This window comes from Leptonotus elevatus, chromosome 8, assembly GCF_054856555.1.
Source record: "Leptonotus elevatus isolate MCC_2025b chromosome 8, RoL_Lele_1.0, whole genome shotgun sequence".
In the NCBI taxonomy this organism is placed as follows: Eukaryota; Metazoa; Chordata; class Actinopteri; order Syngnathiformes; family Syngnathidae; genus Leptonotus; species Leptonotus elevatus.
Window position 1 is genome coordinate 26638210 of NC_141246.1, and position 15030 is coordinate 26653239.

The 15030-nt window shown below is 40.1% G+C and overlaps 1 protein-coding gene across 1 annotated transcript in view; it reads right to left on the minus strand.

The window, feature by feature from the left end:
- The window catches only part of galnt7 (UDP-N-acetyl-alpha-D-galactosamine: polypeptide N-acetylgalactosaminyltransferase 7), a 73031-nt gene that overhangs the window by 21839 nt on the left and 36162 nt on the right, over nt 1–15030 (minus strand).

The window sequence follows — 15030 nt, forward strand, 5'->3', positions numbered from 1 at the left end:
CTCCCTTAAGTACCAATCCATTCAATTAAGCCCCTTAGTTATTCAAGTCAACCTTATTCAATCACACAATGTTTTTATTTTATATATTTGTTTATTTTATTTTCTCTCACAAATTTCTCGAGGGCCGGTTATTAATCCCTGACAGGACCACTTTCGGCCCACGCACCTCAAGGTTTGATACCAATTTTTTCCAACTTATAATTGTACAGACTTATAGACCCTACCTAGCAATACCTTTTACACAATTTAAATCCTTCTAGACTTCTTTTACAGACAATAACACACAGACAAACATACACGCACACGGGCCCACAAGACAGACACAGACTGAGGGGGACAATTTACAAACAACATTTACACAAACGTTCCGACGCCGCAATCTAATTTCCACCTCATTTCTCTCACATTATAAAAGTATTACTCATTCTGACAACATGACATACGGACACACACAAGAGCTCACACGGACAAAGCACACAATATTTTACGGAATTTAAGTGTACACAGGACTCCGCCGTCCTTTCTCTACGGAATTTATCGGACTCCACCGTCCCTCATTTACCTGCCATTGACTAGTATTCACAGGGTTTTAATTCTCAATGTGCAATGACTTCCAGTCATTCACTTCCCCTTTATTTTAGATTTGGCCAGGAGGAATTACAACCCCCTATCTCAGCGCTACACAAACACAAAAAAACACACACACACGCAACAACAAAATACTCTCGACATGCATCCTTCTCTCATCTCAGGGAGCTGCTGTTCTGGATTGCCGTCAATCCGCGATCTCGGGGAGCTGACCGAAGACCGATCGGTCACTATTAGAAGTGGACTTCGATTATCAGACCTAGTCTGGCTGTGCACAGGCTTCGATTGTCGACAGTCGTTGCGCCTCGGGACTGCAGATATTTTGGCATTCGGCTCTCAGGACCCAAAAATGTCAGGGTCACATTTAAATCTTCCTCAAATGATGCAACTCTGTGAGACAGGAATCAAAGACCACACCCAAGTTTGTCTTTCTGCAGAAAGGAGGAAGTGGATGCCCTCAGCACCAAAGGACTTCCTGCCTCCACCTCCTTGCTCTGCACATTTCTTCACAAGTTTAGACGGCGGAACAAAAGGCGGTATTAAACTCACCATGATAAAAAACAACAACAACAACAACATGTATCTGGTTAGTGTGTGGGTGTGGGCGTAGCATTTCAATTGCAGCAAATAGTAAAGTGCTTATTCATGTAATAACTTATTATACAATTGTTCTCTGCTGACCAAGGGTCTACTCTTTATGTTGGGATAAGAGACAGAGCAAAGAGGTCTGAGAGGCCAAGATGTGGGAGGGCAATGACCAGAGCTCAGCTCGTCAATGAAATTTGAGCTTCCATCATTCGTCAATGTTCAACAGTCAGGACGCCCTTCTGTCATCATCAATCCATTAATAACACAAGTTGAACTGCATTGTAATCATCAATCCGTCATACATCATTCCCTCAGCGAAAAGGGAGTCTGCCATGGTATCCGTCATTGACTGACCTTCCGTCAATATTGATGGAATGCCCACCAGTATTGACGGACTGACGGACCTTCTGTCAGGAATTCCCAAATTTTTTTCAGGCTGGCATCAAACTCCATGCATTAGGTGTTACTGACACCTAGATGCAGATAGAGCGCACTACATAAAAGACCTCTAAAGTCATTGTTTATTACACCAATTACTGTCATGGTTTCATGAAATAAAATTCCAAACATATTAAAAATACAGGCGGGAACATATCTAGGTCAAATTCAGGGCTTATATTGAAATCTTTTTGTAATGAAATAGAAAAAGATAATCACTCAACCAGATTACTGGGGGGGAACAATAACAACTGATTTGTATTTCCTGTCTAGCAAAGCCAATCACAGCGATTGTCACCAACATAATTTTGCATAAAAAGCAAAATGACAGAAAACTATCTTAACTCTTTGCCTGCCAGACGTTTTCAGAAAAGGGATGCCGTCAGTGCCAGCCGATTTAAGCATTTTGACTGATCTTTCAAGGTCCACAGAAAATGTTCTGTTTGGACTATGGAAACACATATACTACCAAATGAAAGATTGGACTTTCATCTTTCATCAGAAAAAAAAAGTTTGTTTCTACCTTATTCCGTTCTTTAGTAATCAACAATAGAAAATGGTTAGTTTCACCCGATTTCGCTTGTTTTGAACTCAAATACGGAGAAATCAAGCTTTTAGTGAAACGATATTTCATGCATTCTAGTGAATTTTACACTTCTTTTTGTCCATGAATGATGCCACAAACACCTAAATAGTGCTTTACTTCTATAAAACACTACCACCAAGAATGAAAAAGTGTTTTTTGATAGCAAAATACGTTTATTTACATTCAACAGTGTAACAATTTGACAACAATTTGGCAAACTATTTACAAATGTGTGCAACTGTGGTGCTATTTACAAATATGTGGATGTTTCAACGACAGTTTTTCTTTTTGTTTTTTCTCCCCTGCGTGCAAGGAGACACAACAGCATTTGCACAACAGATTGCCTCTTCGCGTGCAAAAGCTCCACTTTCTTGCAGGCCGTTTTTTCCGGGGAATAGCAAGTATATACTGCAGTGTGTGTTGCCATCAAGCCTAATATCAGGATCATGCTACGGTTACGTTACGGTGGTGTTACGTCTGGCTTCCTCATGTCCTTCAGTTGCTACACCGGGTTGTAAGAGATGTTCTGATCCATTTTATCCACTCCATTCATGGTGGCATCGTAGTCCAGAAACAGTGTCTTCTCCGTGATCAGACTGTACCCGCTCCTCCGATGCGCGCACAATAACCGACCGGGTACTTCTACACAATCGGACATTCGATCGGGCGATGGAGAGTTGGCATCGACCAATGCAGATTGATGATGATGATGATGGTGAATCCCGAGGTTGACGCCACAGTTGGAAGCCTTGACGCGACTGTTATGATCACGTAGTAAGCCTCACCGGCTAAGCGCGGCTAGCGCGGCTACCGCTGCTAAGGCCGGAAAACGCGCACAATAACCGACCGGGTACTTCTACACAATCGGACACTCGATCGGGCGATGGAGAGTTGGCATCGACCAATGCAGATTGATGATGATGGTGAATCCCGAGGTTGACGCCACAGTTGGACGCCACGTTATTCTCACGTCATAAAGCATCACCGGCTAGCTCTGCTAACGCCGGAGCTGCACATGCGGACATTTTGTCGGACAATGAAGAGTACCCCGAGTCCAATGCATATTCATCGGAGGAGCGGGTACAGTCTGATCACGGAGAAGACACTGTTTCTGGACTACGATGCCACCATGAATGGAGTGGATAAAATGGATCAAAACATCTCTTACAAACCGGTTCAGCAACTGAAGGACATGAGGAAGCGAGACGTAACACCACCGTAACGAAACCGTAGCATGATCCTGATATTAGACTTGATGGCAACACACACTGCAATATATACTTGCTATTCCCCGGAAAAAACGGCCTGCAAGAAAGTGGAGCACGCGAAGAGGCAATCTGTTGTGCAAATGCTGTTGCGTCTCCTTGCACGCAGGAGAGTGTTACAAAAAGAAAAACTGTCGTTGAAACATCCACATATTTGTAAATAGCACCATAGTTGCACACATTTGTAAATAGTTTGCCAAATTGTTGTCAAATTGTTACACTGTTGAATGTAAATACACGTATTTTGCCATCAAAAAACACTTTTTCATTCTTGGTGGTAGTGTTTTATAGAAGTAAAGCACTATTTAGGTGTTTGTGGCATCATTCATGGACAAAAAGAAGTGTAAAATTCACTAGAATACATGAAATAATATCGTTTCACTAAAAGCTTTTGTTTTTTGTGTTTCCATAGTCCGAACAGAAAATTTTCTGTGGACCTTGAAAGATCAGTCAAAATGCTTAAATCGGCTGGCACTGACGGCATCCCTTTTCTGAAAACGTCTGGCAGTCAAAGAGTTAACATCCTCGGCGCCCTTCCTTAGGTTTATGCTAAACGTCTTATAACGTTTATGGCGGTCAAAGAGTTAATATTTAACTATTTTAATCAAAATCACTGTTTTTTACTTTAAGTTTGTTCACGCCTGCACCATGAATGTTTTGAGTAAGATTGTGTCCATTTAATGCATTTCACTTAATGGAACCATTTCTGTGGACCTCACAAGAAAGAATGACCAGCCAGCCATGTTTCTAAGCCATCATGATGTGAATGATAATGATTTTGAGGGCTTGGCTAAAGTGACAGCTACTCTAATCACGCTTGCTGTGGTGTTACAATGTGACACAATGCAGGTTGTGATAATTTGCAGCATGTTTAAAAATACTGTAACATGATTGTAACACCGTACATAGCTTTAAAAGGAATCCGGACTGTAATGACAAGGTTGCTCTATATTGTTTATTGGGTTGTTACTAACATAACTATGAGATGAATTTTTCAAAAATAATTTCCAGTTTAATACATTTTGTAGAAACTTTATTTGGACGTAGGCTGCTATTGTTATTTACGTCGCAACGCATTACGTCGAATGGCGGCAGGCTCTCTACCGAGCAATGTGAAACACTTGTAAAGAAAGCAAGGTAAGGCTCTGTAGCGTTCCTAAAGGGACGATCAAAACTCTTGAATGCATCTGGTTAATTACGAGCATGGCGTGGGGAAGGGTGACTCTCGTGATCGCATGTTGTTTCTTTAGGAACGCTACGAGACTTATCTTGCTTTCTTTATAGGCGTTTCACATTGCTCGGCATTCTACGTCACTACGCGGCGTTGTGACGTAAATAACAATGGCGGCGTACGTCCAAATAAAATTTCTACAAAACGTATTAAACTCGAAATGATTTCTGAAAAAACGAATCTCATAGTTATGTTAGTAACAACCAAATAAATAATATAGAGCAATCCTGTCATTACAGCTACAACAAAGCAAAAACAAAGTATCTTTAAAGAACCCCCTCCTTTAAAGACTCGCGTTTGTTGTAGCATTTATTAATCTGAGTAACTATTGTGCGCTGCTGCTGTCACATATCATGTGACCACTGTACTTGTCATGACACCGTACTTGTCATGACGCAACAGCAAATAAATCCCAGACTGTTGTGAATAAAAATGTTTTAAAACTGTATTTTATTTCCTTTGTCTTACATGTTTTTGAACTAACAAATTATTTCTTTAGTATAGAGTTCATGTATTGCTTTTATGCTCGTGCCATTTTTTTTCCCATGGTTGCAATGTATTGTGGTCTAGATCAACCCGGTTGAGTGCGCAGCGATGTTCACTACTTTTGTGTGTTGTGGGTATTTTAGAGTGCCCTAAGTTTTCGTGACCCCTCAGTAGGGAGTAGGGTGCACATTCAGACACATCCAGTCTTTGTGCTTTGTATTTATGTGTATTGGGGTGTGTGGTGGTGGGGTGAAGGGGGGTGGGGGGGTGACTAAACTCTGTTGAGCCATCATAACGTTTTAATTTTCTTTATGTGACCAAAAGCATTTGAGACATAACAGCCATGATGTTATCAATAAACTTATTTGTCACAGGCCACACCAAATTACAAATAATCTTTTAATTCACACAAAAATGATTAAATCACATTTCTCACTGCGGTATTATGACCTCATTTAAACAAGAAAATACCACAAGGAGCAACAATAAAATAACAAAACTCAGAAGATAAATTGTAAGATGAATGTGATCTTCAAAGTTGAGGCTGAATTCATCTGTTCAGAGGTCAAACTTCCAAAAACATTTAAAGGGTTCAAATCTCGGACGATGGCCTTTCCTGCGATTGGAATTTACTTTCCACTGATATTTGATCAGTTCCTGAAAATTTGAGGTTCAGATCTTTTTCCTAAGATACTGGTTGCTATGGAACTTTGAAAGATGAAAGTACCAAAACTTTAAACCCCTTTTACTCAAAACGACAGATTTAAACTTCCAACATTAAAACTTAGTCAATGTTTGAGACACACCCATGTAATATATATAAATTTAAAGGGAATTAAGTGCAGATTTCGAATATATCTATATCTCAAAAAAAAAATTTTTTGGCACACGAGGACCCTTTTGCCAGACCCAAACCCTTTTTGGTCGCAATCAAATTTTGAACATGTTCAAAAAGGAGTGAGAGAGAGTTTGAGAGGATAAAGGGTGGCTGAGAGAGTGTGGCAAGAGGCTGTGCAACGTTTTGCAACATTGAACAAAGCCGGCAGAAAAATCAACACTCTTTACGTGCTTCATGTTTGAGCTGTGTTAAGAGTGGATTTGTCCTGATAATTTGGTCCAAAACCAGTCAGGGCCGAAGTCTTAAATAATGAACATGTTCAATATTTACAAAGAAAATTGGAGGTTCTCCCTAGCCAGCTGACTTCGCAGACTGTGACGTGAACGAAATGTACCCATACAAAGAAGCTCTGACATGACAAACGAGTGCCTGTACATTAAACACATTCATATTACCTACCTGAAGTTCATCCACTTATTTTATGAATACCAAGTGGTTACAACGACAAAGCGTTGCCAACTGATAAAGCCTGCTCTGATTAGAGGAGAATCTTCTTCTAAGACTACCACAACAGTCCACTTGTGATCTATTCAATGTCCTGAGAATGAAAGACCTGGATTAATGAGAATATTTACATGCACACTTTAATAAAGCTCCAGATTTGAGGCTAAAGGTTTGAGTGTCCTTGTTTTCTATCTCCTTGACTGACAGGAATAGGTTGTTAGCGAAACATTTGGATGCAAAACCTCTCGACAAGTGGAAAGTATTTGAGAGTGTTCTGCAGGCAGTTACATCTTGGCATAGTAGTAGGAAAGGATAGGAAGCAGTTATGCTTGACAAACGCAAAGCACCAAGGGATCATCTCCCTGATGCAAGGTAGTTGTAGAATCCAATTGCTTTCTCTGGATCCTCCTATCAGATGTAACATGTTCTCTCTCATATAGAGGTATGAAATCCAGCTACAAAACCACGCAGGGAACACATCATGTAGATGTGGTTCACAACAATCTATTTTAGTGTTGCCCGACATATATCATGTTAAAAGTTGTTGATGATTCATAGGGCTGCTTCTAAGGAGAAATACTCTGTTCCGTGTAGATTTAGGAGCCACAAAAGAAAGCCAAAGGACTCAGATTTCAGCCAAAATACTTCTCTGTTAGGCCTGAAATCATGTCTAACAAACATGGCATGACAGTAGCACACATTTCCTGAATCCTTGGAGACCTGCGAGTATTCCAGTGTTGTTTTGTTTTGTCTTTAACTCTTTGACCGCCATAAACGTTATAAAACGTTTAGTATAAACCTACGGAAGGGCGCCGAGGACGTTAAAAGACGTTCACTATGTTTTTTGTTTTTTTATTGGAAACGGGTGGATGAAAGCCTTGGGCAGCTGTGCTGAAAGTATCAGGCAGATCTAGTTAGTATAATGACTCGTTTTGGCCCCTAGATGGCAGCGATGACTCTTTGCACAAGGTTGGGTGGCCCGCCCACCGTGGGCGTCAGTAGAAGACGTGAGGCGGAGCTAGAGTGTTGAGGAAACGATGGCTGATCATGCAACAATGGCTGATGAAGCAACCGGTTGCAAGCAGCTCACGCTTGAGCATTTTTTTCAAAGACGGAAAGCATTGATCAATACTAAAAACCGCATTGATGTCGACGATGATGATGACTCCGAGCTTGACGCCAAAGTTGGAAGCCTTGACGCGACCGTTATGATCACGTAGTAAGCCTCACCGGCTAGCGCTGCTAACGCCGGAAAACGCGCAGCACAACCGACCGGGTACTTCTACACAAGCGGAGATTCGATCGGGCGAAGGAAGAGTTGTCGAAAAGCATCGACCAATGCACATTGATGATGATGATGATGATGATGGTGAATCCCGAGGTTGACGCCACAGTTGGACGCCACAGTTGGACGCGGCCTTTATTCTCACGTCATAAAGCCTACCGGCGCTGCTAACGCCGTAGCTGCACAAGCGGACATTTTGTCGGACAATGAAGTCCCCGAGTCCAATGCATATTCATCGGAGGAGCGGGTACAGTCTGATCACGGAGAAGACACTGGTTCTGGACTACGATGCCACCATGAATGGAGTGGATAAGATGGATCAGAACATCTCTTACCACCCGGTATAGCAACTGAAGGACATGAGGAAGCCAGACGTAACACCACCGTAACGTAACCGTAGCATGATCCTGATATTAGACTTGATGGCAACACACACTGCAGTATATACTTGCTATTCCTCGGAAAAAACGGCCTGCAAGAAAGTGTAGCTTCTGCACGCGAAGAGGCAATCTGTTGTGCAAATGCTGTTGCGTCTCCTTGCACGCAGGGGAGTGTTACACAAAAAGAAAAACTGTCGTTGAAACATCCACATATTTGTAAATAGCACCACAGTTGCACACATTTGTAAATAGTTTGCCAAATTGTTGTCAAATTGTTACACTGTTGAATGTAAGTAAACGTATTTTGCTATCAAAAAACACTTTTTCATTCTTGGTGGTAGTGTTTTATAGAAGTAAAGCACTATTTAGGTGTTTGTGGCATCATTCATGGACAAAAAGAAGTGTAAAATTCACTAGAGTGCATGAAATAATATCGTTTCACTAAAAGCTTGATTTCTCCGTATTTTGGTCCAAAACAAGCCAAATCGGATGAAACTAACCATTTTCTATTGTTGATTACTAAAGAACGGAATAAGGTAGAAACAACTTTTTTTTCTGATGAAAGATGAAAGTTCAATCTTTCATTTGGTAGTATGTGTGTTTCCATAGTCCAAACAGAACATTTTCTGTGGACCTTGAAAGATCAGTCAAAATGCTTAAATCGGCTGGCACTGACGGCATCCCTTTTCTGAAAACGTCTGGCAGTCAAAGAGTTAATATATATGCGCCACCAGTCTCACAGTGGAATTTTTACAGACAGATGGATGACTTGATGACATCACAGGCAGAGGGTATTTTGATTGCTGAAGGTGATTGGAACCAAAGACTAAACCAGCAGCTGGATTCCTCAGGAGGAGAAATGCAAAATAGTGTGAATAGTACAAAAAAATAGGATCTGTTATCTGAACTGGGCATGGTGGATGTATGGAGGGAGCTGAATCGCTCCATGAGGGCTTATAATCACTACTCATTTCCACATAAAGCATTTAACTAGGTGTTGAAAGGAGGAAGAAATCCCATATTCATGGAGAGAAGCTATTATTGCAGTGATTCCGAAGGAGGGAAAAAATGGACAGGAATACTCAAATTATAGGCCATCAGTGTTCTCAATCTAGATTATAGATTGTTAACAGCCATTATAGCTAGATGACTTGAAATAATATTACCTGACATAATACATTTAGACCAGACGGGTTTTATAAAACAAAGACAGACACAGGACAATATTAGGCGCACCCTTCACATACTACATCACGTTATAAAAGATCAAACTGAGGCGATATTGGTAGGAATAGATGCAGAAAAGGCGTTTGATTCTGTCCGATGGGACTTCCTATATAAAGTGCTGGAACGGTTTCGGTTCCACTGGGTCTTCATTAAGGTCATACAAGCCTTGTACAATACCCCAAAAGCCAGAATTAAGATTAACCTATCAAACTTGATCACATTGGAACGAGGCTGCCGACAAGGATGCACGGCGAGTCCTCTTCTCTTTGCCATTTTTATAGAGCCTTTGAGTAATTGGATAAAACAAAAGGAGACGATAACCGGAGTGGATGTGGGGGGAGAAAAAAAATAGGCCTATTTGCAGATGATGTACTACTATACTTAACCAGCCCAGATACCTCTTCCCCGGTGCTCATGTCAACCCTGGAAGAATATGGGCACCTCTCAAGGTTATAAAATCAATATACAAAAAACCCAGGTTATCACTTTCAACTATAGACCGACTCAGGAGATTAGGGATAAATATAAAATAAAGTGGAAATCTGAGGAAATAAAATATTTGGGGGTTATTCTAGCACGAAAGCTAGAACAGTTGAAGTCCAGTAAACTTTGAATCATTGATTAGAAAAATTAGAAATGATCTTTGTAGATGGAGTCTGATACCTTATATGAGTTTAATACAAAGAGTAGAGGTGATTAAAATTATTGTGCTGCCGAGGCTTTTTTTCCTGTTTCAGAGCCTGCCGGAGGAGGTAACAAAAGAGGAATTTAGTAAATGGGATAAAATGATCTCGAAGTTCATCTGGCAGGGTAAGAAACCGAGGATCAGGTATAGAACATTGCAATTACCTAAAAAGAAAGGAGGTGTAGCACTCCCATGTTTGGAGAGCTACTACCAGGCGGCTCAACTAAAGACGTTGAATGTGTAAAACCCCTCTTACTCGGCTAGATGGAAAGATATTGAAGCTAGCACAACTGAGGGTGTCTCAATTCGAGCTATAATTGGGGATACAGATTTGAGAAAACATATTAAAGAGGGTGCAAACCCATGGCTGGATAAATCACTTATGATACGAGTCATAGGCATACCATTTTAAAATTACAATATCTTTTTTTTTTAATTATACTCCTTGACTATGTCTTTCCAAATAGTAAGAGTACATTGCATCCATGGGTTTTCTACATTGTTAATATAATGTTGAATGTTTGCATCAGCCAAAATTGCCTGTATTGGGAAAGGAAGGATTTTCCTCAATATTTTTCCACTGAGAATCATAGAATACTTCACACCAGTTCATTAACACCTTCATCTGTGCCGCCCTATAATAATTCTTCAAAGATGGTAGGCCCCATCCTCCCTTCTCTTTTGCTAATTGCAATGTCTTAAAAGACACCCTCGACTTTTTCCCCTGCCATACATATCTAGATATAATTTTGTCCCATTCGTTAAATTGGTTTTGATCAATCTGTACTGGCAAAGTCTGAAATAAAGTCGTTTTGGTAAAACAACCATTTTGATTGATTCAATCTGTGAATATAATGATAAGTAGGGAATTAAATTCCACAGTTTCAAATCTTCATTTATCTTTCTATTCAGTGGAATATAATTGTGTTCATAAAGTTTTTTATGATCTTTTGAGATCATAATACCCAAATATTTCAAGGATTCAGCTTGCCACCTCATGGGATACTTAGTAGTTATCTCCATTGGTGGATTGTAATTGTATGAAAGTGTTTGAGTTTTATTTATATTTATCCTTTATCCAGACAGACAGCCGTATTGCTCAAATTGCTGCATAACTTTGGGAAGGGAGATGATAGGCTGTCCCAAGTAAATCAAAATGTCATCTGCATAGCAGGCCAACTTGTGTTCCCTGTCTCCGATTTTTATACCCTTACTCTTACCGCATGTTTTGTCTTATAGATTGGGCTAAAGGTTCTAGATACAAAGCAAATGAAAGTGGGGAGCATGGGCAACACATTCGTGTGCCTCTTTCCAGCCTAAAACTGCTTGACAAATAACTATAAATTTTTCTTCTTGCAGTGGGGCCTGTGTATAATGCCTTAATAAGTTTAATAATCGTATCTTTAAACCAAATTTGTAAAATGTTCTATAAAGAAAGTTCCAGTTGACAGAATCAAAAGCTTTTTCAGCATCAACACTTATGAATAGTGCTTCCATTGTATTCTTGTGTATATGGTTTATAACATGAAGAGTTCTGTGTATATTATCATGTGTCTGACGGTTTCTTATAAAGCCTGTTTGATCATTATGTATCAACCGTGGTAAAAATTCCTCCATCTGTCTAGCCATTATAGTAGTGAATAGTCTGTGTTGAGAATTTATATTGGTCTATATGAGCTGCACTCACTTTTGTCTTTGCCTTCCTGTAGTATTGCCGTAATAATCGCCTCTTTCCAACTTGGTGGTATTAGTGCCTCCTTCAAGGCTCAGTTGAATGCAGAAAGTAATATAGGGCTGAGCTCTGGTTTCAATTCCTTATACCACTGAGCCGTATAGCCATCTGAACCTGGTGAGGTATTTGACTTTAACCGACCAATGGCCTTCTTAACTCTTTGACTGCCAGACGTTTTCAGAAAAGGGATGCCGCCAGTGCCAGCCGATTTAAGCATTTTGACTGATTTTCAAGGTCCACAGAAAATGTTCTGTTTGGACTATGGAAACACACGTACTACCAAATGAAAGATTGGACTTTCATCTTTCATCAGAAAAAAAGAGTTTGTTTCTACCTTATTCCGTTCTTTAGTAATCAACAATAGAAAATGGTTAGTTTGACCCAATTTCGCCCGTGTTGGACCAAAATACGGAGAAATCAAGCTTTTAGTGAAACGATATTATTTCATGCATTCTAGTGAATTTGACACTTCTTTTTGTCCATGAATGATGCCACAAACACCTAAATAGTGCTTTACTTCTATAAAACACTACCACCAAGAATGAAAAAGTGTTTTTTGATAGCAAAATACGTTTATTTACATTCAACAGTGTAACAATTTGACAACAATTTGGCAAACTATTTACAAATGTGTGCAACTGTGGTGCTATTTACAAATATGTGGATGTTTCAACGACAGTTTTTCTTTTTGTAACACTCTCCTGCGTGCAAAGAGACGTAACAGCATTTGCACAACAGATTGCCTCTTCGCGTGTGCCACTTTCTTGCAGGCCGTTTTTTTCCGGGGAATAGCAAGTATATACTGCAGTGTGTCATCACGTCTAATATCAGGATCATGCTACGGTTACGTTACGGTGGTGTTACGTCTCGCTTCCCCGTGTCCTTCAGTTGCTATACCGGGTTGGTAGGAGATATTCTGATCCATTTTATCCACTCCATTCATGGTGGCATCGTAGTCCAGAAACAGTGTCTTCTCCGTGATCAGACTGTACCCGCTCCTCCGATGAATATGCATTGGACTCGGGGTACTCTTCATTGTCCGATCGAATGTCCGCTTGTGCAGCTCCGCGTTTTCCGGCCTTAGCAGCGCTAGCCGCGCTAGCCGCGCTTTGCCGATGAGGCTTACTACTTGTTCATAACAGTCACGCCAAAGCTTCCAACTTTGGCGTAGAGCTCGTTGTCATCTTCATCATCATCATCAATCTGCATTGGTCGATGCCAACTCTCCATCGCCCGATCGAATGTCCGATTGTGTAGAAGTACCCGGCCGGCTATTGTGCGCGTTTTCCGGTCTTAGCAGCGCTAGCCGCGCTAGCCGCGCGTAGCCGGTGAGGCTTACTACGTGATAGTAACAGGCCAAAGCTTCCAACTTTGGCGTAGAGCTCGTTGTCATCATCATCGTTGACATCAATGCGCTTTTTAGTATTGATTGATGCTTTCCGTCTTTGAAAAAAATGCTCAAGCGTGAGCTGCTTGTAACCGGTTGCTTGGTCAAGCCATTGTGGCTTGGATCAGCCATTGTCTCCTCAACACTCTAGCTCCGCCTCACGTCTTCTACTGACGCCCACGGTGGGCGGCCCATCCAACCTTGTGCAAAGAGAGTCATCGCTGCCCTCTAGGGGCCAAAACGAGTCTTTGACTAATCAGATCAGCCTGATTCTTTCAGCACAGCTGCCCAAGGCTTTCCTGCACCCGTTTTTGAAAAAAAAAAAAAAAACATAGGGGACGTCTTTTAACGTCCTCGGCGCCCTTCCCTAGGTTTATGCTAAACGTTTTATAACGTTTATGGCAGTCAAAGAGTTAAGATCAGCTTCCGATATATCTGCTTTCAGTTTTTTATTCTTCTCTTCGGTCAGGGTTGGCAGATTCAGTGAGTTTAGTAAGCTATCAATATCGTTGTCATTACCTCCTCCCTGGACTTTTGAATACAATGATTTATTAAATTATTCAAACGCTTTATGAATATCTTGTAATTTGTTTTTTATCTTATGTGTTCTAGGGTCTTTAATTTTTGTTACTGTATTTTCAGAAACGTTCTCTTTCAATTTCCATGCTAATATTTTCAGTGATTTTGATCCACTTTTGTAATATTTTTGTTTAATGAACATTCATTTTTTCTTTATATTTTGGGTTGTCAAACTATATATTTCATTCCTAGTCTGCTTAATTTCTTCAAAAGTGCTCGGCGTTATGGACTGTTTAAGTTCCTCTCCCAATTATTTCAATTTATTCTGTAGTTTCTCTAATGTTCTGTTTCTCTTCTTTTTTTTAATATGAGGTTATTGCTATTATTTTTCCTCGTACTACCGCCTTGAGTGCATCCAAAAGCGTTGGAGGTGAGACCTCTCCATTGTCGTTAATATCAAGAAAGTCTTGTATTTCCTTTTTAATTTGTTCCTTGAAAGTAGTATCCTAAGCATACTTGAATTTAGTTTAAATGTATTCATTTTGGGGAACAGATTGAAGTCTACTGTTAAATACAAGGGTGCATGATCACTGACATCTATTGTACCCATGTCACATGACTGAATTATGTCTATGTCATTTGAAAATGTTATTAAATAATCTATTCTTGTGTAAATAGAATGTGGTATTAAGTAATACGTATAGTCCCGCCTCGAAGGGTAACAATCCCTCCATATGTCAATTAAGCCCAAGTCTTCGAAAAGTGCACATATTTTTTTATTTAAACCGCTGTTGTCCGGAGCCTTCCCATTAGAACTATCAAGCCGCAGACGGATGTTCAGCTCCCCACCACATATCAAACAACCATCAGTTTCTGTGACAATAATATTTATGATTTTCTGATACACACTTAAGTCGCTACCTGGGGGTACATAAACATTTATAAACGTAACTAAATTACCATCTATACTACCTCTAACTAATATGAATCTTCCCTCTTTGTCTTTCATTTCGAATGTTTTTTCAAAATTTTACACATTTGAGATAAGGATTGCTACCGTTTGCGTTTGCGGCCCGTTTGTATGAAGAACAAAACATATTTGTGAATCCCATCCTCTTCAGTTTTTCATGCTCACTGTCGTTCAAATGGGTCTCTTGTAAAAATACCATAAGCTTGTTCTTTTTTCACTTTGGTTAAGATTCTAAATCGCTTCACCGGATTTGTCAGTCCCTTCACATTAAAAGAAATACATTTTACTGGAACATTAACCATAGTTTTTGAGTCAGTTATT